The 24872-nt window shown below is 40.1% G+C and overlaps 1 pseudogene; it reads right to left on the bottom strand.

Moving 5' to 3' along the window:
* Nucleotides 1–16097: 16097 nt before the first annotated feature.
* Nucleotides 16098–24872, bottom strand: part of LOC106991682 (large ribosomal subunit protein eL32-like) — a 33597-nt pseudogene continuing 24822 nt past the window's right edge.

Below are 24872 nucleotides of genomic sequence, written 5' to 3'. Positions count from 1 at the left end.
CCAACCCCCAGGGATTGAACCCATGTCTCTTACTAATATTAGCAAGCAGATTCTTTACCACTGAGCCACCAGGGAAGCCCATGAGCAGTATACATAATGCCAAACCATTTAAACATTTAACTGGGAAAGAGTTGAATGAAAGATTACTGAAACTTGAAAAATGGTGCATTTAATGATTTGAAGGTATATTTGTTTTCCCAACAAAATGGGCACCAGCACAGAATCCTAAATTCTCCATTTAATGCAGATTAGAGAGTACTGTTTGTTTGTTTTTTTAAAAAAAAGCATTTGCTGAATCACTTTCCTGGCTCTAGGAATGCCTATAGTTGAGAGATGTAAGACTCATTGATGTTATATAGTTACCAACTTGTGAAATACCTTATTCTGTAGCTTACCATAGCTTTCAGAAATTTCATGCTGCAATAATTTTGACACTTGGATTCTTTGCAAAGGTGAGATTAAATATAAATTATAGATAAACTACTATATTCAATAATATAATGATAGCATATCTAGTGAACTTGTAGGCTCAGTGAAAAACAGAATGACTTACTCCTAGGGGAGGAATATATTAACAGCTTTCTGTCCAAAGACCCCTGAAGCCAATAAAAAAGGGATACAATGCCTTATTTTATTTGTTTGCCTGTTTATTTGTTTTTATTTGTTTGCCTGTTTATGTAGGTTTTTTTTCTTCCAGCTTTATTGAAATGTAATTGACATAGAACACTCCATACGCTATAGAAGGTGATAAGTTGATATATGTATATGTTGCAAATTGAATTCCCCAGTAAGATTAACTAATACATCCACCACCTTAAAAATGATTTCAACTATATTTATCCTACACAGAAAGAACCCAAAGAAAAATCAGACAAAACCGTTTTTAATATCAAACCAAGTAATATGATGAGATTTTAATGACTTAGTTTGGCAATATCTAGGCATGGACTATGCAGATAATAAAATATCAAGGGGATGTTTTTCTAGCCCAACATTTGGGCTCTGTGGTCTTCACATCATGGTAGATACCAGTTTCAACAGACAGATTTTCAACCCATGGTCCACCGTTTTACCACAGGTTGAAAAATAAACCCTAGGTTCTAAAGCAATCTCTGCAGCCTTGTGTTCCCACGCATCCTTACAGATCACTCCTCATTCTCCAATGAGCCTGTCTCACTAGACTGCCTGACGTTTCCCAAACATGCCAGACTCTTTCACAACTCCCTGTGCTGGGCTCCATGCTTGAAATGGTCTCTTCTCACTCCTTATACAGTCAAATCCTAACCAAACCCAGTGAAGTTACTCAATGCAATTTCCTCTAATAACTCCTGGCCAAATGAATGGAACTCTCCTCCCCATCCCTAAAAACTTTGCTCCTGTAGCCACTCTGGTAATCACTACAGAAATATGTGCTCCTTAAAAATAGAAATCATAGCCATCATCATCCCCCAACCATCTATATAATAGAGTGATATTTTAGTTATCTATCACTGCAAAAAAAAAAAAAACCTCCTAACTTAGTGGCTTCAAGCATCATTTATTATTTCATAGTTTCTGTGAGTCAGGAATCTGGGCAAGGCTTAGCTGGTCTCTAGGCTCTGGCTCTCTCATAGGCTGTAAACAAGCCATAGGTTGGCAGGGGCCAAAGTCTCATCTGAGGGCTCAGCTGGGAGCAGAACTGCTTTCCAAGCTCACTCCAGAGGTTGTTGGCAGGATTCTGTTTCACATCAGCTGTTGACTGGAGGCCTTCCTCAGTTCCTTGCCACCTGGGTCTCTCCATAGGGCAACTCACAATGTGGCATCTGGTTTCATCAGAGCAAACAAGTGAGAAGAAATGAAAGTGCCAGCAAGAGAGAGTGAGCTAGCAAGAGAGAAGTTACAGTCTTTTGTCAAGGTAGTGGTATCCCATCACTTGTGCCATATTCTCTTTGTTATAAGCGACTCGCTAGGTCCAGCCCACACTCAAGGGTAGGGGGAAGGGAGGTATTACAAAGGACATAAGTACCAGGAGTTCAGGTCATTGAGAGCTCTGTCAGTAGCTCTGTCCCATAAATGCGTCCTACAGTAAGCACTCAGTAAGGGTTTATTTATAAAAGCAGAAAAGATATGCAACATTTTCTTCAAATATCCTTACTTGTGTGATCAACTCCATTAACTTTAAGTTTATGTAATAATAGAAATTATGGGCTTCCCTGGTAGCTCAGATGGTAAAGCGTCTGCCTACAATGCGGGAGACCTAGGTTTGATCCCTGGGTTGGGAAGATCCCCTGGAGAAAGAAATGGCAACCCACTCCAGTATTCATGCCTGGAAAATCCCATGGACCAAGGAGCCTGAGTCTATCAGGTCGCAAAGAGTCGGACATGACTGAGCAACTTCACTTCACTTGACTTCATGCAAAGCCTATGCTCAGAAACACATTTTCAAAATAAGCATCTTGAAGGCAATGTGACTGTATCATTTTAATAAGTAATACTAGCCGCCATAACTAACAAATCCAACAACTCAATGACTTCACGTGATAAAGGTTTATCGTTCACTGTTGTCATAGTGAATGGAGGGCTGCTCTCCTAAATGACTCTGGTCCACACAGCAGGATCCGTCATCCCCAAAACCCCAGAAGGAGAATGTGTGTGGGTGATTATAAAGGGATTTTCATGATCAAGACTGAAAATGGCATCCATCACGTCCCTTCATATCCCACTGACACCCCTGAGATGGTCCCAGCTCAACTGTAAGCAAGGCTGGGAAATGTGGTCTTTCTGTGCGCACAGAAAAAGGAAACTGACTAGTGAATACCTAGCCGATCTCAGACAGAAGGATGCTGTCACTCCAGTTACTCGTCTTGTAAATGAAAAACTAAACCCTCTTTAAATAAGATTATGCTGCATCAAGTCCCTGACAGTTATTAAAGTATAGGTACACAAGCTCTCGAGCTTCCCTGGTGGCTCAGGGATAAAGAATCTGCCTGCCAACGCAGGAGGTGCAGGAGACACAGGTTCGATTCCTGGACTGGGAAAATGCCCTGAAGATGGAAATGGCAACCCATGCCAGTATTCTTGCCTGAGAAACTCCATGAACAGAGGAGCATGGTGGGCTACAGCCCATGGGGCCACAAAAAAGTCAGACACAACTTAGTAACTAGGCACACACACACATCAGCTCTCAAGTCAGTAGTTCAGCAATGAATTCCAAGTCCTAGTTCAAGTACTCTGTGCACTGCATTCAACTAGTTACAATTAGGCCTAAGGAGCATCACAGTGTTTAAACAAAGTCAGATATGCTGTCGTCTCAGGAGGTTAAAGTCAGTCCAATTCAAATGTCTTCATCCAGATGAGACAGAGTTCCATTTGGAGCCTAGCTCTGAAGCAAATCTTTTATGCTTCTATGGGCTAAAAATATTTTGCAAAGCCAAAAGAGAATTCAATCTCTATTTATGAGAAAAGTAACCATTATTTGCATTCTGGGTCCAAACTCTCTCTTATTTGTACCAGAGATTTCAGGATACCAGGAAGCATGGTGGAGAGGGATAGGAAGATGCAGGGACAGAGAAAGTGTGAAAAGAAAAAAGCAGAAGAATAATTAGAAGATCCATTCAAATTTCTACTGGTCTGTTAGCTAATGGGTTGTCATTTCAGCCCAGATGCTTTAAGAGACTTTTAAAAATCTAGAATTCTCCTATAAGAGTTGGGTAGGAAAAAGAAGTGTGAAAATATCATGCTGTATCTTTTTTATATTCTTACAATACAAACCACCAAAGCAAAAAAACTCGGGTGTGTATGTGTGTGTGTGTGTGTGTGTGTGTGTGTGTGGTATGTCTAACAGGAAAAATCCTGTCTGACCATACCGAACAGATTGGTATAAAAAAGAAGAGCCTATAGATAACCACTCTACCTTATGGATGGTCTGCATTAGCACAACGGGGGAGAAGGACTCTGTGTCATGAATAATGTATACAGCATACGGAGCAATGCAATTTCTCTTTAATTGTTAGTACCTCTTTCACCAACAGAAATATCAGAGACAAAACTCTAGGACTTAATAAGCACATATTTTGTTACACACGGAGGAATTTTAGTCCAAGGGTACTATGAAAATATTAACTATGTTTGTCCCTTCTCAACATCACAGTCATAAGACAGAAGAGTTGAGCATGAGGACAACTGTAATGACGGCAGAGTCACTGCCTCACACTGGAGCATGAATTCTTCATGACCATCTAGGTAGGATGCCTGGGCTTAAGAGGCTGAACACCAAGAGGGTTTCAAAGACCAAAGGGCAATTATTTCTTCTATATTTTTCTGTGCAAAGCATAAACTGGGACTATTTTGCTATAACTCAGCAATCCCTTAATTTGCAAGCAGAAGAAAAAAGGTATCTTTCTGTTTAGATTATGATTACACTCATGCTATTTATGTCTATCTATTTAAGGAATGAAGGTACGTAATTAAGAAGACTCTTGAGACATTAAAAACCAGGCTACTTACCCACCAGGTCCCTAACACTCTCCCAGACTTCTGAAAAACTTCACTTCATCCTTATGCTTCCCAAATTTCATTTGTTAGAGAAGAGCTGTGTAAATCCATAAATCTCCTAAAATGGCCTGCTAAAATGTGCACTTCTTGCCTGAGCTTGTGACATTTTCCTAGGGACAGTGGCTAGAGCTCTCATCAGATTCCCAAAAGGATCTTTGAGCACACTAAAATAAAGGCACTGGACAGTTCTTTGGTTAATAAGCTCTTCAAATGCAAAGTGCCCTTGGAAGGTTGGTGATGCCTTTTACACAAACAGTTCCCAAAGGCTGGTTGGTGTGTGGCCCATGCTGGCAGAAATTTTTTACCAGTCTGAAGCCTCCCTCTTAAGTACATTTTTGATGACTCCAGGTTGGGCAAATGGGGCACCCAGGTTGCACAGACGTGTGTGCCAGCAGATGCCACATGGTGCTTGCTCTGCAGTCTGGTTTTGGAAATTTTGCTAATCAGATGCCCTGCTCATTGCTGAATTTCTCAGGTTTCTCATCAGTCCTACAAAGAGAAGTTGTGGAAAAGCGATGGAAACTCGAGGGCAATCATCTCAGAGCTCCTCTTAGTTCACCTAGAACTTTTCAAATTGATGTGAACAAGTTAAAAAAAACAGAGCTCACAGTTTTGTCACGCTCCTCCATGTGAAATTTGATATTTGACAATGACTATGCTAAAAAAAAAAAGTTCCAGAACATGACAGATGATCTTGATCTCTTGATATAGATTGTTCAGTTGACAATTAGACATGTGAAATTATAAAATAAAGATGAATGTCATAATTTTATTAAATTCTTTTAAAAATACATTCTATTTTTTTAACATGTCAGTATGAATTTGCCAACTCTCTGTTAGGCTGAACTATATTTTATTGTAAGATTATATCCATTCTAATTTGAAAGTATTAAGCTATCCTTTATTTTAGAAAATCATGGTGATAGAAGTTGAATAGAAAAGATGGCAATTCAATTTTTTTAAATTTCCATTATTCCTAAAATCCAAAACCCTAGCATTGATTTATACTGTAATATGAATTTACTTATCAACTTGATTTTGTACCTAGAAAAGAAGGAATGCTTTAAGGATGTGAAGGCAATGGAGAAAAGGATGAAGAGAAGTAGAGATGTCCCAAAGCTTAGAACCCTATGGAGGGTTGACATAGGTGGAAATTCCTATGGGTTGGGAGAGGTCAAGGTCAGTATGAGGGATCTGGGCACCTAGATATGAAAAGGGACATGGGGAGGCCCCAAAACAAACTCCGCCTCTTCTGTCATGCTGTCAATGGCCTTCCCAAGCTGTCAAGGTGTATCTGCAGTAATCACTGCTAAACAAAGCTAAAAGCAAATGTCGGCACTGCAAAGACACCTTGGAAGTGTTACATTTTATATAAATGTAAAAGCTGTACTTGGAAAAGATTGCTTGATATGTGTTTTTATAGAGAATCCTGCATTTTTGTTTTATTTTACTTGTATAGGTCTACCCTTCTAGATACATATAGAGATGTCACTTCCAGTCAAATCCAATAGAAACCTACAGTCAAATCCAAAAGAACCTCTACAGTTTACCTGGGCCCAGCAACAAGGCCATAACTGCATGGCCATAGAGATTGTTGCCTTTCTGAAGATTCTCTCAAATATCCCTTTACTGTTCTGTAAATATTTCTTTGGAATCAGTGAGATACTTCCACTCCATCCAATTCAACTGACTCATATTCAGCAGCCAAATAAGGATGTCAGATTTTTAAGTACTAAAGGTCATATTTATATTAAATGGGGGAAATATATATATATTTTTTTTAATTTCTAAAAGCCCTGGCAGAAGCCTGGCTTTTTTTTCTTAACAATTGTGACCATCCATCTGAGAAGTGACCGCTCACCCAGTGGCTTGCTATTGAAATCTCTCTGGGACACTCAGGGCCTTTTGGTTTACAACAAAGAAAGATTCATTCTGCAGCTATATAAAAGGATCTTCTAATAGAAAAAAAGCTTCTTACCTGTCTCAAAGGAATATCAGATGGATGACTTAGGTAATGCCTTCAAAAAGGCACTTTTAAACGATGCCTTAGAAATAGAAGATGCTATCACTATTGTCATTTTTGTTATAGATAATAATGTTACTTGTTTTTCTTGGAAAAGCTATCTTTCCATCAAAAAATTTAAAGAGCCAAAAAAAAAAAAAAACCCAAAAAAACAAATATCCTTAAAGTTGCCATTTGGTAGATTTTAAAATGGGTTTGTGGCTAGATGGCTACTTCCCTTCTCCCTTTCTCCTCTCTGAGCCCAAGCAACCCCATGGAACCTGAGATTTCTGTAGTCAAGGTTGGCAGAATTGAGACTGACAATAGAAATATGTAAGCAGAAAACAGCAGAGAACAAAATTATAGAAACTTACCATAAGAGGAGACACTTGACAGCATGCAACTTAAACTCTGCTGTACTAGTGGACGACATGGACCCAGAAAGCTTAAGCACCATTCCAAACATTATATAGCTAGTTAGGAACAGAATTGTGATAGTCCTTCAACATAACCAATTGATTAGAAGGAGAAAAGGAAACCCACGCCCCCCTCCACCATGCCTGTTTTAGCATCACCATGGTCCCAGAGGCTGCTTCATACTCAAGCCCATCAAGAGGGCATCCAAGCGCTGATGCTCTACAGCATGGAGGTTAGGAACTGGCACCCTCAACTCTGCCGAGGTTCTTTCCTAACCCCACCCTACTGCCTAGCTCAGTAACTTTGAGCAAAGAATCGCTCCAAGCTTAATTTCCCTCAGCTGTATGAGTGGATATTATCAGTACTTACTCACCAAAGGGTTGTTGAAAGGATTAAATGTGATTACACAGACATATTTAACACAATCTAATGATAACTGTTGCCTTTAATATCTCTAGATAGCAAAATTAAATGAGGATTAAAAGAGAAATGCATATAAAGTGCTCAGCTCAATGTTGGACACCATAAGTACTCAACACATTTTGGGAACCATTATAACTTTGATTCCCAGGTGGCAGTAGTGGTAAATAACCCACCAACCAATGCAGGAGATATCAGAGATATGGGTTCTATCCCTGGGTCAGGAAGATGCCCTGGAGGAGGGCATGGCAACCCGCTCCAGTATTCTTGCCTGGAAAATCCCATGGACAGAGAAGCCTGGCGGGCTATAGTCCACAGGGTCATAAAGAGCCTAACACGATTGAAGTGACTTAGCACGCACACACGCATTATGACTCCATAGTCCTGCACAGGGATCCATTCAACAAGAATTTGAAGAGTCCTTCTTCCCTGTGTTTGTCGCTCAGTCATGTCTGACTCTATGTCCCAGGATCCCATACCTGAACTCAACTGCTGACAGTCAAACGGGAAAGATGGATGTGTGGCTGAATAAGAGCTCTACCTCAGAGCTGGGCAAACACAGCCCATGGGCCAGATCCATGCCTCTCTTTGTATGGCCCACAAGCTAAAGATGGTTTTTATACTTTCAAATGTTTGAGAGGGAAAAAATCAAATGAAGAAGACTATTACAGGACATTGCAAGAGTCCATGAAATCCAAATCTCAGAGTCCATAATTAAAGTTTGTTGGGGCACAGCCATGCTTATTCATTTTGATATTGTCTATGACTGATTACACCCAACAGCCAAGTTGAATTTGAAGAGTTGCAACCGACACCATATGGCTGGCAAAACTGAAAATGTTTACTATCTGGCCCTTTACAGAAAGCCTGCCAACTCTTGCCCTGTGCCTTGGTAAATATTACAATACATATGTGTGAGGAAGGATGCTACAGAAGCATGCGGTAGGGCGTGGGGGTGCCTAACTGTGTCTGAGAACTTGTGGAAGCTTCTCTAAGGCACTGAGTCTTAAAACATGAGTAGGAGTTGCCAGATGGAAAAAGGGCATATGGATGCATAAAGGTTCAGAATCATAACAGAGCAAGAGAGGTTCTGGGGAAACAGCAAGACACGACACTGGGTGCTTCTGAAAGTTACCTCTGACTTCACTGTCCTAACAGCATCTGCAGAGGCCATATTCTATGTCCCTGTGCAAGAATGCATTAGGTCTTCAGCTGTCTAGTAATCTCCAGAACATTGTCCTTGATGCCAGAACAATTCTCTTCTCTGAGAAAAATCACATAGAACTTTAGATCCCTCAGAGGTTTTTCAGCTTCGAATAGAAATGAGATTTAATGGCCTCATTATGAATATGCTCTTTCCTTGTGTCCATGCCTGGTCTCATTAGTACGTATCACTGAATTCATCGGTAACTGTGACTGGTACTTATGGCAGGTGTGAAAACCATACTTGGCCACAGGTTTAAGGAGCACTGAGACATGTGATCCATGGATTTAAAAAGAGTAGAGGGAAAAGAAAATAAACAAGAGAAGTGCAGGACTTAGCAGGTGGCACCAAAATGATACCTGGTAACCTGGGAATGGCTGGTACAGGGGATTAGTATCTTCCAATCCTGGGGCCAGAAAGTGAGCAGCACAGACGGCCAGAGACATTCCTAAAACTTGGGACACAGAGGAGAAACAAATGGCAGATGCAAATGTGACTAAGATCACTAAGATCTGTGACTGGTACTGACTTCAATTAGTGAAATCAGTTGAAGGCTCTGCTCTTGTAAACTAAGAGGCTGCCATAAACTTAAAGTCACATGGTAGAAGCTAAGAAAGACAGAATACAAATCTGAAATGCTTACCAAAACAGAAACCAACAAGCCTCAGAAACAAGTATCAGGCTCACTTCTGACTTGGAAAGGTTGATTGGTTGGCCCACGATTCAGGGCAGCTCTACTCCCCAGCCCTTCCTATTTCCATACAAGGCCCAGAAGCTCATCCCAGCTCTTCCAGGCACCCCAGTGCAGCCTTGAGCATCACTACCTTCCTCCACCCAAATTCCATCCATCCAACAACAGGGTGATTGAGTTCTGCTAGGAGGCAGACCTATACAAAGTGCTGGGGATACAATAGGGAACAAGACAGAAGCCAGTTGGCTCTCAAGGAGCTCTGTGCAGAGCGGGGGAAAATGTGATGGTCAATGAACTGAATTCTCTAGAATGAGACAACCAAGGATCCTACTAAAGCCAAGTGAGCAGTGGTCCACAGTGAGGAGAGGGAGAATGGGCCACCCCACTCTGTGGAGCGTGCTTGTATCCCATTGTTTAGGAATGTTGACCAAACAGATCTGAATTTTGCTTATAGCCATGAGGGCAGAGAGGTTGTGCCGAGGAGACAGATCCAAGCCACATGCAGTACACAGCCTTCAAAACATCTCTACCTGCTCCCGAGTCAATCTCTCTCACCTAAGATGGTGGTTTTCCAGAAGTCTCCTAAGTCCCTCCGAGTGTAGACTTCAGTGGGCATCCCCTCCAGGTGAGCAGAGGCTCCTGGAAACATCTGCACACCAGAAGGAGAACCAGCTTGTGTTCTTTCTTGGGAAACTACACAGCCCCTAAGAAAATAAATTGAAATTTTCAATTCATCCAGCCCCTGGTTCATTAGCTATGTTGGACATGCCTGAACCACACTTGGAAGCAAATCAGTACCCAGCTACAGGCAGACGAATGTCACTTACTGAGTGACCCTGGATGCAAAGAAATTGTGCAGTTTGGATTGCTGGGATCAACACAGAATCCACATTGCATATTTATCATCCTCCAAACAATGTTCACACCATAAATCAAGCCCTAGCACTTTGCAGAAATGCTTTCAGGCACAAAGTACCTCGTTGTTACGTCCCTCACCCACAAACAGTGCATTTTCTTAAACATGCATGTTCTCTACCTGCCAAACTTCAATAAAGTCAGAGGGAAAATACATTTTCTTTGCCCTCAATAGAAGGAACGTGCGTAAGTTTGAGAAAAGCTGAGGGACCCACTTCTAACCTCTCTCACAAAAGCAATCAAACAAACTACCTGCTTTTTGTAAAGAATGACTGCATATAAATCTCCTACAATCTATGTAACATTATTATGTTAATATTTATGTGTGTGCCAAAGTATACATAGCCTTATACAATAAATAAGACTACAACAAAAAACACAGTAAAATCTCTGCCTAAGGATCTTTACAATCAAATGTATAAATAAAACAAGAAGGCAAACCTCAGATGAAATCCAGAGCTGGAAATGGGAATTCGAGTCAGAAACTGCCTCTAGTTTTGAGAATGTAAAAGGAAAGACTGTTGTAGAAAGGACAAAGAAGAGAAGAAAAAAGAGAAAGGAGACAGTAAGTAACCACTTCAAGAGTGAAGTGCTGTCTCTCCCCCTGGGCTCCAACACTTGGGCTGATGCACAATTCCTTTCCAAGGAGAATCAGAGCAAAGAAACTGCAGCAAAGAGCGTGAGTGTCAGGGGGCAGTTGAGAGTGAGGTCTCTGAGATAAGACTGGGCTCAAATCCTGGTTCTCAGAGGTGTATGATTCTGATCAAGGTCCTTTAACTCTCTAAGCCTCAGTTTGCTTATCTGTAAGGTAGGTAAACAGATGTAACAATAGCTTAGTAGAGTCAAAGCATTTCAGAAAGATTCAATGACATAATGCAAAAAGCACAGTGCCCAAAATACCGCAACAAATTCTAAATAAATCTAAGTAAATCTAAAGCACAGTGCCCAAAATACCCCAAAAAAATTCTAAATAAATCTTATCTATGCTGATTTTTTAGTAAATATATTAGTCTTCACCTTGAAGAGGAAAGGAAGTGGTTGAATGGTATGGTGAGGGACCCACTGGCTGGTGCCCTCCAGCCTTGGTTTTGGTATCACCACCAGGCAAATCATCTCACCACTCTGAAGCCAGGTTCCTCATAGAAAACAAAGATGTTGGACTAAACTATTCTAAAGCTTCCTTATATGTGTAAAAGAATTCTATGAGAACTGTTTGAGATTAAAACCAACAAGTTCCTATCTAACTCATGTTTCTTGCCAAGATGCCAAGCACCATATGGGCCTTCTTGCTCTCTGTAATCTGGACTCGGTATTGCCACAAATCAAATCATGTCTCTTGAGACACCAATGACAAATTTAGACTAGAGTGTGGGCGTATGTCTTGTTCCCCAATAAGAGCTACAAGAAGGGTCAATCTCCTTCTTCCTGTACTTTAACATCAGTCACAAGAAGCAGGCTCTCTTTACTCTGAAAGCCACGTGACTTTGGCATTTTTCCAGAGTTGAGGTGACAACCATTACCTTCATCCTATAGGGAAAAAAAGAGAAAAAAACCAAGACCTGGAATTATGGAAATAGATTCAATTTACTTTGTAAAGTTTCCCAAAATCTGGTATCATGGAAATATAAAGTACAATGCTTACTCGGAACAATAAAAATGAGGTTAAAACAGTACTGAATACAGCAAAACAAATCATGGAACTATATCTTTCCTAAGAAAATACCTAACAATAGGTGATTTCTGAAACCCAGGGTTGTAGTTCTGAGTGGCATACATGCAATTTTGAAATATCTCTTTGCTCCTGTTTCTCATAACCATCAGTGCAATACTCTTGCTCTTTTGATAAGAGACTAGATATCATTTCATTTCCTTAGTGTTTCACAAGCATTTTGAAATCCTGTAACAAAGGGTGATATGAAACGGATATATGGGATTTATCTGAAATCCAATTGTGCTTAAGCAGAATACTTCTTACAGAAATCCCCCTTGTATAAGATCATATGTGATATATTTACACAGCAATAGACAGTAGTCATAATAAATGATGCTAGTGATTACTGAAGCTGCAGGTATTAATGTTGTCCTCTTCTTCCCTTTTCTCTGGCTATTTGGGTCCCTTTTAAGCATAGCTCATTTCTATGTAATCCACATCCCTTTGGTTGAATGCGCTGCTTCTCTCATATAAAAATTAAATTCCCTAACAGCTAAAGATAGTACATAAACCAAGAGAGGACAAATTCCGTATGTCTCTATTGTGTTTATAATAATAGATTTTGATTTTTTTTTGTTCAGTTTCAATTACTGAAGAGCAGCTCCAATTTTGAGATATAGGACAGAAAATAAAAAACAGCTCTGTCATATCATACTTTATCATAGTGACAACCTGACTGGATGGCATGATATTGGTAAAAGAACATGGGTATAAGCCAAAAAACCTGGGTTTGCATCCTGACTGTACCATTTATTATGTGTGTCTCAGACTCAGCTGGTTCATCTGTAAAGTGAGAGACAGGATACTCTCCTCATAAGACCATTATGAGGATGAAACAGAGGAATTCAGATCAATGAAAGAGTGCTATGCAAATATTAGCTGTGATTCTGTGATTTAATCAGTGCCATCTCAAATCCTTTGTGAAAATTAGAATGATTAAATGATATAGACAGATGATAGATAGACAAATAGATAGGACAGTGTTTGAGAAACAGAATGTACCATTAATACTAATTCCCAGTATATGTATGACATTCTATCATTACAAACTAAACTTTTAGAAGCCTTGGAGTCTGTGCACACAGCTCTATGACTTGTGACCTGTACCAGAGCATTCACCCAGCTAAGAGGATGAGTAGGGAACACAACCCACACTTCACTCACAGGGCAGATCCTGGGGACAGGGCTGTGTCTGCCTGAAGGTGGGAACACCTTTTTCTCATCATCACAAAGCCCTCCTCACTAGCAGTGAGCCTGACAAGAATAACTGTATTAAACCCTCATGGAGAAGGCAATTCTCCAGTGCTCTTGCCTGGAGAATCCCATGAATGGAGGAGCCTGGTAGGCTGCAGTCCATGGGGTCACTAAGAGTCGGACACGACTGGGCGACTTCACTTCACTTCACTTCATTAAACCCTCAAATATTTCTGAGAGATATCATTGCGCCACTCTTACGAATTAGAAAACTGAGGCTCCACTGAAATGAACTGTCCAAGGGATTGACGCATCAGTCAAGGTCCTCTGACACCCAAGCCATCGCTCTGTTTAGTACACAAGGAGACCAAAGAGCCAACCAAGTCAGTGCTAAGCTGTCTGACACAAAACTGCTGACAAAAACTCAACCACAGGGGTTAAACTTTACACTCTGCTCATCTCCACCTTCCCAGGTGGTGCTAGCGGTAAAGAACCCACCTGCCAACGCAGAAGACATTAAGAGACACAGGTTCGGTCCCTGGGTCAGGAAGATCCCCTGAAGAAGGAAATGGCTACCCACTCAGTAGCCATGCCTGGAGAATCCCATGGACACAGGAGCCTGGGGTCGGGGGTCGCAAGGAGTTGGACATGACTGACTCGACTTAACACAAACATCTCCACCAAAAGATCCTAAACCCACGAGAGAGAAATTATGTCAAGAGCTCACAAAACAAATCTTCAAAAGACAAACACAAGGTCCACCACATACAACACAACAAAAAAAAAGCAATTCTTTCCACCAAATATTTTTACTACAAGCATAGGAAAAAGACATAGAGCTAAATAAACACAATGAACTATTTGTTGATAGGAGCCATGATAGAAACACAATGTGTTTTCCAGTGTGTATCTCTAAACTGATGGAAGGTTCAGATAAATGCTGTCAGGATGGGGTGGGACTGACTGGCAGCTGGGAGGGTGGCCTGGAGTGTGTGATGATGAACTCTCGGTGGTGAAACTGCCAGGGCAAACTGGCTGACCTGGTCACCGAGGGTGAGGCAGCAGCCACAGCACCCACAGCCTGGGATGGGCAGAAGACTCAAGAGGTAGAAGATGAAAGCTGAACAGAGGGGATCAAAGCATGTAAACTTAGCAAGCTTCACTGAGTGCCCGTCACTAATGTGTAGTAGTAATCGTATAGAAGCAGCTGCAGTATCGTGTAAACTAGATCACTAGCGGGGAGTTGCTGTGTAGCACAGGGAACTCAGTTCTGTGCTCTGTGATGCACTAGAACGGTAAGATGGGGAGGGGGACGATCAAGAGGGAGAGGATCTGTGTATACATACAGCCGATTCACGTTGTTGTACAGCACAAACTAACACAACATTGTAGAGCAATTATACTCCAATAAAAAACTAATAAGAGGTAGCAGCAGCAGCGGCAGCAGCTGACGCTTAGCACTTCTATGCCACACACTAGTCTTGTTCCGTTGCTAAGTTGTGTCCGACTCTTTGCAACCCCATGAATTGCAACACGCCAGCTTCCCTGTCCTTCACTATCTCCTGGAGTTTGTTTAAACTCTCATCCTCTGTCGCCCCCTTCTCCTCCTGCCCTCAGTCTCCCCCAGCATCAGAGTCTTTTCCAATGAGTCAGCTCTTCACTCGTTGGTGGCCTAAGTATTGGAGCTTCAGCTTCAGCATCAGTCCTTCCAATGAATATTCAGGGTTGATTTCCTTTAGGATTCACTGGTTTGATCTCCTTGCTGTCCAAGGGACTGTCGTAAGTGTTTTCCAGCACCACAGTTCCAAAGCATCAATTCTTCAGTGCTCAGTTTTCTTTATGGTCCAACTCTCACATCCATACATGATACTGGAAAAACTATAGTTTTTACTATACTGACCTTTGTCAGCAAAGGGAGGTCTCTGCTTTTTAGTATGCTGTCAAGGTTTGCTAAAGCTTTTCTTCCAAGGAGCAAGCATCTTTTAATTTCATGGCTACAGTCATTGTCCACAGACTATTCACGAGACTTCAAAATGATTTAACCTTTGCTCCCTTATGAGCACTCCTATAGAGGAGAAAACTGAGGCACTGAGAGGCTAGGTTGCCTGAAGTCATTCGGCTAGTGAGTGGCACCAGCAGGGTTTAGATCCAGCCTCTCTAGACCCCGGGTCCATTCTCACATCCTTAGCATAACTGACTGCTATTCTCTGCCAGCTTCCACAGCTATAATAAAACTTGCCCCCTTTTTCTAAAGGAATTTGCCATCCAATAGAAATTTTGGAAGACCAGTAAACAGGACCATGAAGGCAAAGGTCCCATGTAAAGCTTCAGTCAGTCACAATTTTCCTGGGTAGACCCAGACTTTCTTCCCCTCTGTTGGATCCTCCCCATGGAGAGCTTGCCAATTATAGGAGCTTCACATTCATCAGAGGGGGGAGAAAGAATCAGACCTCCCAAAAAGTTCACTATCCTTCCAACAATAGATCCCAATTATGCACATTTGGTTTGAGCTCTTAGCAGGTACCTGGAATCTCTTTCTGGTTCATCTGAATTCTTCATCAAAAAAAAAAAAAAAAGTCTAGAATATCCTATAGTTTGCCATCAAATAAATATAAGCCTATACCAGGAAGCTGTTTGTTGTGCTTAACTCTCTGTGAGAGTTAAATGGTCTTTAAGAAGAAGCTCTGAATATTTGTATTAAAGATTATTTATAAGCAGAACACACTATAAGTATACTGTTAACAAGAGTGACACGGTTTCCAAAAATGTGCAGGAAGGTTCAAAGGCATTCAAACTGCTTTGTTTCCAAAACCAATATAATTGTTTCACTGATGGGCGCTGGAGCTCCCAGCTTCAGCCTGTACAGAGCCCAACAGCTCAACCCCATATGTGTTTGGCACACTGATGCTGTAAAACACTGCTGCTGAATTTTTTGTTTTGTTTTGTTTGTTATTGTTTTGTCTGAGTTTTACAGTTTTATTAACACAAACAAAATGTGCAAAGGAGCTGTCTATTCATTTTCTTAGCTGCACAGTCTGGCATTAGGATTGGCGACTCCAGTGGGCAGGTGGGCTGCCCTTTCCACAGTGGCTTTGTGGGTCTTGGAGGAGACATTGTGAGCAGTCTCAGCGCAGTGACATGTGCTGCACATCAGTAGCACTTCAAGCTCCTTGATGTTGTGGACCAGGAACTTGCGGAAGCCGCTGGGCAGCGTGTGCTTTGTTTTCTAGCTGCTGAGGTAACTGATGTTGGGCATCACTGAATCTCCTGCACACCCCATTGTCAGTGCCTCTTGGTTTCCTCCAGTTCTGCTTAAATGTGTATATATCGGTTTGACAGATGTCAGATGAACTTTGTGGCCCTCTTTTTGGTGATCATTGGACTTCATGAAGGGTCTGAGAGCAGCCAAGATGCAGAGTCGGAGATGGCTGCCAACTTCACAGGCATCAGCCAAGGAAGAGAAGTTGCTAGAGTTTAATATTTTCTTTTATTTTCCAGATTTTTATTTTTTTATTTTTTAATATAAATTTATTTATTTTAATTGGAGGTTAATTACTTTACAATATTGTATTGGTTTTGCCATACATCAACATGAATCCGCCACAGGTATACACGTGTTCCCGATCCTGAACCCCCCCTCCCTCTATATTTTCTGTAAATAAACTTTCCCAGTTACTTACTGCTACATAAAAAACCACCTTAAAACACACCAGGTTAAAGCAACAAATAAAACTTATTTGAGGGACTTCCCTGGAGGTCCAGTGGTTAAGACTCTGCCCTTCCAATACAGAGGGGGGCAGGTTCAATCCTGCAGGGAGCTAAGATCCACAGCCTCTGGACCAAAAAAAAACAAAACAGAAACAATATTGCAACAAATTCAGTGAAGACTTTAAAAATGGTCCACACCAAAAAAAAAAAGAAAGAAAAAACAAAACTTAGTTTGGCTCCTGAATGTGCAACCTCAGCAGTCCTCAGCAGGGATGGCTCATCTCCTCCCACTCAGCTCCGAATGATTGGGTGCATCTCTTTATCTCCATCACATGGTCTTTACATCATGGCAACTTCAAGATGCACAGACTTTTCATATGTGGGCTCCAGGCTTCCCAGGCATCTATTCCAAGAAAGAGAGCCAGGTGGGAACTGGGTTTCCTTTCACTGCTTTGCCTCGGAAGTCATGAAGCCTTACTTCTGCCAGGTTCTATTAATCCAGGCCAGCAGTTCCAAGCCAGCCCAGGCTGAGGGAGAGGGGGAAAGAGACTCCACCTGTTGAGTGGCAGTGAAGAGGTTTTGCAGAATCAGGTGGGTTGGAAAATATGGCTCCTATGATTTTTCTATGCAGTCTAGTATATGAACCCATAGGAAGAATCTGTTTTAGAATCTATACCAGGAATTAAGGTGATGTTAACCAACCAAATGTTGGCTGAACCCATCAAGCTATGGATCTTGTTTCTCTTTCTTTCCATTGGCTTCCAGAAAACTCAGTGACAAACGTGTTGCCTTCCTCTAATCAGATCCCTCAGTAAACTCCATATTTAATAACTTACCTTGTCTTCATTTTATTTTTCTACCGTTAGTTTCCCTCTGCTTCAATTTTCTGACTTTTAAAACACCCTGTTTTTGTGTGTGTATTTTGCTAAGCTGTCTTAAAGTGAGAAATGAATTTTAAAATACTCTGAGAAACCAGAGAACTTACACAATAGGAAATACATCAGTTAAAAAAAAAAAATACAAAGAGAGTTCAGTTCAGTTCAGTCACTCAGTCATGTCCGACTCTTTGTGACTCCATGAACCACAGCACGCCAGGCCTCCCTGTCCATCACCAACTCCTGGAGTTCACTCAAACCCATGTCATCAAGTCGGTGATGCCATTCAACTGTCTCATCCTCTGTTGTCCCCTTCTCCTCCTGCCCCCAATCTTTCCCAGCATCAGGGTCTTTTCAAATGAATCAGCTCTTCACATCAGGCGGCCAAAGTATTGGAGTTTCAGCTTCAACATCAGTCCTTCCAATGAACACCCAGGACTTGTCTCCTTTAGGATGGACTGGTTGGATCTCCTTGCAGTCCAAGGGACTCTCAAGAGTCTTCTCCAACACCACACCTCACTAATAAAGAAGTGCATATTAAAACAAAGCACCGTTTTTTTAATTCATAATTTAATCTGGATCCTAACTCAAGGCTTAGTCCTTCACTGGTGAATTTTCAAAACAATTTTCTTCCCTTTTGTCAGGGATGCAGGCTGGCACGTGAATAATGACATCAGCACTGATATGTGCGCCTGAGAGCTGTAAACCTGCACAGCTGTTTTCACAAAACAATTTGGTGACATTTATTACATGCCATAAACTCTGATCCAGGAAGATTTCTTCTAAGGTCTAAAATAAGGAAATAATCCAAATACTGGGAAATTTCTATTATATATTAGGATATATGTATTTCCTATATGCACTGGGATACCATGATAGCTTTTTTTTTTAAAGCTGTGATAAAAGATATATATATACTTTAACTAATTTTAGGTGCACAGTCAGTGGCATTAAGAAAATTAGCATTGTCATGCAACCATTATCACTATTCATATCCTGGACTTTTTTATCATTCTCAACATAAGCTCTGTACCCATTAAACAATAACTCCCCATTCCCTTCTCCTCAAGAGTGGTTAGCTCCTGGTAACCACTATTCTATTTTCTGTCTCCAAATTTGACTAATCTATGTATTTTACATAAGTGGAATCATATTTGTCCTTTTGTGTCTAGCTTATTTTATTTAGCCTAATATTTCAGGTTTGTTCATACTGTATCCAGCATCAGAATGCATATAATACATATCATATATATGTCGCATTTTGTTAGTCCATTTTTTCATTCTTGGGCACTTTTATTGTTTCCACCTTTTGGTTATTGCGAACAACGCTACTGTGAATGCTGGTGTACAAGTATCTGTCTGAGTACCTGCTTTCAATTCTTTGGTGCACATATCTAGAAGTGAAACTGCTTCTAACCTATATCAATGAAAAATTAGAAGCAATTGTCAGGCACAAAAAAATAAGGGAACTGCTAACTAAATTTTGGCATGTGCCCTTGATATCGTGTCTCCTTTTAAAATGAGGGCTCTCGAGGCCTCACAGGCTGCCCACCCAGGCCTCCCATTCTCCACGCCTTGCGCTGCTTCCATCACAGCCCCTGTCCTGCCATGCTGACTGTTTCCGCTGCAAGAGCTCTGTCAGGATACAGATTATGTCTTCCATCTCTGGCCTCAACTCCTAATAGCTGGCACATAATATGCGCTTGATAAGCATTGATTAGGTGAACAAGAGATTAGCTGGAAATAGGACAGTCAAAAATCACCTCATAATAAATTTGATTCAGATGGCTGTCAACTAACTGTGAAAACTTTATCAAGGACATGAACCTAGACTCTAATTTGGGGAATACAAAGTGAAGATTCTATAATGAATAGGAAAGTCTTAGGAGGAGTGTGATTATATCTAGTAATTCAGGGCATGCAAATCGGTTCCTTTACTTGAGTATTTAATGTACAGAGAGAGAGTAAGAGTCTTGAAAAATCTGGAATCTTTCAGGAGGGTCCAATGAATCTTTCTTACATGGAAGCATTCACACTTACACATTACTGTTTCCATTCTAGCCCACTGAGTGTGCATACAAATATACATGCCTGTATTTTGAGATAATAAATATGTCCAATATTCTACAATGCCAGAACTGATAAATATTTAATAGCCATAATATATCTAACCCACTCCTAAGTCTGAAGAAATAAACTGGTCTTTAGTAATACACATCAGTAACCCCAAATCTAACTCACTCTAGATCTTCCCTCTTTTCATTTAATAATGTATCCTCTTGAGAGTTGAGTCAGACCTTTATTCAGCACCAGTTCCTCTGAGAAGTCTTCCCTGATACCCTTTCCTGGACCACATCCATCACTCTCTCCTTCCTTCCACTGCTTTACTTACTCTTCATGTCATTGATTGCCATCAGACATGCCTCTTGTTTAATGTTTCCTTTATTTATTTTCTCTCCCTCATTTTAGAAGGTACATTCCTTGAAGGCAAAAGCTTTTATCCACCCAGCACCTAAGCAATACCTAGAATATAATATCAATTCAATAAAAATTTATGAAATGACTGTACACAAAAAAAGGAATATTTCATTAAAAAGTCAAGACCTATAGAAGAGATCATAGGCAAAACATTCTCTGACATAAATTATACCAATGTTTTCTTAGGTCAGACTCCCAAGGCAATAGAAACAAAGACAAAAATAAACAAATGGGACCTAATTAAAGTTACAAGCTTTTGTATAGGAAAAGAAACCATAAATAGAAAGACAACCTACAAAATGTGAGAAAATATTTGCCAACAATGCAACAAACAAGGGCTTAATTTCCAAAATAGAAAAACAGCTCATACAACTCAACAACAAAAAAAACAAACAACCCGATCAAAAAATGGGCAGAGGACCTAAATAGACATTTATCTAAAGAAGAAATACAAATGGCCAATAGGTGCATAAAAAAGATGCTCAACATCACTAATTATTAGAGAAATGCAAATCAAAACTACAGTGAAATATCACCTCACACTGGTCAGAATAGCCATCAGTAAAAACTCTATAAGCAACAAAGCCTGGAAAGGATGTGGAGAAAAGGAAACTCTCTTACACTGTTGGTAGAAATATAAATGGGTGCAACCAACATGGAAAACAGTTTGGAAGTTTCTCAGAAAACTAAAAAGAGAATTACCATATGATCCAGCAATCCTACTCCTGGGCATATACACAGACAGAACTCTAATCTAAAAAGATACGTGCAACCCCTATGTTCATATCAGCACTAACAATAACCAAGACATGTAAACAACCTAGATGTCCACTGATAGACAAACTGATAAAGAAGATGTGTCCATATTTGCAATGGAATACTGCTGCTATTGCTGCTGCTGCTAAGTCGCTTCAGTCGTGTCCGACTCTGTGCGACCCCATAGAGGGCAGCCCACCAGGCTCCCCCGTCCCTGGGATTCTCCAGGCAAGAACACTGGAGTGGGTTGCCATTGCAATGGAATACTACTCAACCATAAAAAAGAACAAAGTTATGACATTTTCAGCAGCATGGATGCAACCAGAGATTATCATGCTAAGTAAGTCAGTCAGAAGGAGAAAGACAAACACCATACGATGTCACTTACGTGTGGAATCTAAAATGTGACAGACATGGACCCATCTGTGAAACAGAAAGAGTCGTGGGTATAGAGAACAGATCTGTGGTTGCCAGTGGGGAAGGGGTTGGGCAGAGATGGCGTACAAGCTTAGGTCAGCAGATTTAAGCTACTCTACATGGAATGGATAAACAACAAGGTCCTACTGTATGGCACAGAGAACTAGATCATTAATAAATATCCTATGATAAACCATAATGGAAAAGAATATTTTAAAAGAATGTATTTATATGTATAACTGAATCACTTTACTATATATAGAGCAGAAAATAACACAACATTGTAAATCAACTATATTTCAACTATACTTCAATAAAAAAATAAAAGTTACCATTTTGATTTTAAAAAATTCAGGACCTCAGTTACATATATATACAACATAATACAACATTGGTGTGTGTATACACACACACACACATACACACACACACAAATTACATGGTAAACGCCTCAAAAGTAAAAATGACATCAAAACTGTAACATTAGTGAAATTGTGACTGATTTTTTACTGTATTCTAAATGTCCTAATGTAACTGCATTACTTTTGTCATGGGCTATCTGTCTTGGTAGTATGGGGCCAAGATGAGAGTCTGCTACCAAGAATCTTCATATTGGTACTTCAGTGACTTCATACTTCTCCAGAATCCTTTCTCTCAAATTTGCAAGTTCAACTAATTGATCTTTTTCATAATCAGAGAGTAAGCAGATCATTCTTCAATGGATACACTCAAATTAACCCTGCATACAAATGACTAGTATATAAATCTAAATGCAACCAATGTCTTTAAAGCAAGAAATTTAACTGCCAAAGGGACCTCAAGTTGTACCCTGTTAACTTAGTGATCATAGAATTAAATCAGCACCTCTTATCTTTAAGTCCTGATGTTTAATGGGATTGATTCTTCTATGTGGGGACCTGTTAGCTGTGTCACTTCAAAAAAGCTGTTCTTGTCCCCAGAGAGATGAAGTCCACAGGCCAGGAGAACATCTCTTGGGCACAGCTGGGATGTTAGGGCAAGACAATTTCCATAACTTTGCAGACTTCCATTACTGATCATCTACTTTCTTTTCTGACTGACATGTTTTTTCTTATAATGTATTAATTCAACTTAATTCATAACTTTCTGACATGCTAAAAGAGGCAGTTTTGTATTGCACTTCCTGCTTTTGGATTTGAGCAATATTTATATTTGAGTCCTGATTTGCATATATTCTAATGTTGTTATTATTGTGCTTTGATTTTATAGATAATTCTCAGAGACCTCTGGAGGAGGAAAATGGCACCCCACTCCAGTAGTCTTGCCAGGAGAATCCCATGGACAGAGGAGCCTGGTGGGCTACAGTCCATGGGGTCGCAAAGAGTTAGACACGACTGAAACAACTTACCACACACAGACCATTTCACCAAATTTGAGAAGGCTGAAATTTCTGAAGACCAAGTGAGAACAAATATATAGAAATACTGCTTTGTAGTTGTTTCTACCATCCCAAGTTTTACCAAGGTAGATGTGACCTGGGAAATAACAGTTCAGTTCAGCTCAGTCGCTCAGTCGTGTCCGACTCTTTGCAACCCCATGAATCGCAGCACACCAGGCCTTCCTGTCCATCACCAATTCCCAGAGTTCACTCAGATTCACGTCCATCGAGTCAGTGATACCATCCAGCCATCCCATCCTCTGTCGTCCCCTTCTCCTCCTGCCCCCAATCCCTCCCAGCATCAGAGTCTTCTCCAATGAGTCAACTCTTCGCATGAGGTGGCCAAAGTACTGGAGTTTCAGCTTCAGCATCATTCCTTCCAAAGAAATCCCAGGGCTGATCTCCTTCGGAATGGACTGCTTGGATCTCTTTGCAGTCCAAGGGACTCTCAAGAGTCTTCTCCAACACCACAGTTCAAAAGCATCAATTCTTCGGCACTCAGCTTTCTTCAAAGTCCAACTCTCACATCCATACGTGATTACTGGAAAAACCATAGCCTTGACTAGACGGGCCTAAAAATTAAGTTTCAATGGGCTAGAATCCTTTCACTTATGGAAAGTGATTCATTCCCCAGTGAGAGAAGATCATGTAGTTAGTCACTATGATTCCTACTAAAATCAAGCTATATACAACTTTAAAAAAGGGTTATGAATTTGCAAAAAAATTTTAATGCCAAAGAGTAAACACAGCATTATAAATACCCATCTTCACCACCCAAAATAAACATTAAATATTTTGTCCTATGTGCTCCAGACCTTAATATTTTAATAAATAAAGCATCACAGTCAAGGAAACCATCCCCTACATTCCCTTCTCCATCCTCATTCCATCCCAAGAGGAAGTAATGGATGCAATTTTTGAACATATGATAAATAATGTAGCACACTGTTTATTAATATAAAAATACATGTACCCCAATGTTCACAGCAGCATTACTGACAATAGCCAAGATATGGAAGCAACTAAGTGTCCATTGACAGATGAATGGATAAAGAAAATATGGTATATATTTTCATAGATACATACAATGGAATATTACTCAGCCATTAAAAAGAATGAAATTTTACCATTTACAGCAACATGGTTGAACTTGGAAGGTATTAGGCTCATTGAAATAAGTCAGACAGAGAAAGACAAATACTATATGTATCACTAATATATGGAATCTAAAAATACAACAAACTAGTAAATACAGCAAGAAAGAAACAGACTCTCCAGTGATTAAAAAAAAAAAAGGAGGCGCTGGCAGGATTGGGATAAGGAATTAAGAGGTACAAACTACTATGTATAAAATAAATGATATGAGGATATATTGTACAGCATAGGGAATATAGCCAATATTTTATAATAATTACAAATAGAATATAAACTTTAAAATTATGAATCACTATCTTGTATACCTAAAATTTGTACGATTCTATAAATAAACTATGCCTCAATAATAAATAAACAGTAGATGAAATAATAAGCAAAGCATAAGGGCAAGGAATGGCTATATCAAGGTAAATTTTTAATACAAAAGATAGGAAGGTAATATTTTATTCTCCTTACAACTACTATAAACTGAAACAAACCTGATTTCTTTCAAACTAAAGAAAAAGTAATTAAGAATAGCAAAATACTTTACTGAAAAGTATAACACAGCCATAATCTCACTCTTCCCTTTCAGCTGAGTGTGAGAAAATGATAGGAGAAAGTTGAAAGCTGGGAACCAGAGATAAGATAGTGTTTGCTCCTTCCAGCAGTTCTTCCTGTTTAGAAACTGAAGGAGGAGGAGACTAGGAGAGACTACAGTGACTTCTGATCACTGAGTAGCTGGAGGCACCATGATGCCAGCCAAGCCTAAAGGATAAAAACCCATGTCTGGGCATGGCTTTTGATTCTAAGCTAAGAAATTCAAGGTAAACTACAAAAAGCATTGTAATCATGGACTACAAGTGTTTGTTTACAATAAATAAATAAATCTAAAATTAATTTTAAAGTTACCCAATTTTTCCCTAATTTTTCCATAGTTTTGTCTGCCTTAAAAGTGACTATAAAGCTTTAAGTATACAAGTCATTAAAGGTATTTCAA

This window comes from Ovis aries, chromosome 17, assembly GCF_016772045.2.
Source record: "Ovis aries strain OAR_USU_Benz2616 breed Rambouillet chromosome 17, ARS-UI_Ramb_v3.0, whole genome shotgun sequence".
Classification (NCBI taxonomy): Eukaryota; Metazoa; Chordata; class Mammalia; order Artiodactyla; family Bovidae; genus Ovis; species Ovis aries.
The sequence above is the reverse complement of the archived record's forward strand: the minus strand, read 5'-3'. Positions and strand labels throughout refer to the sequence as shown.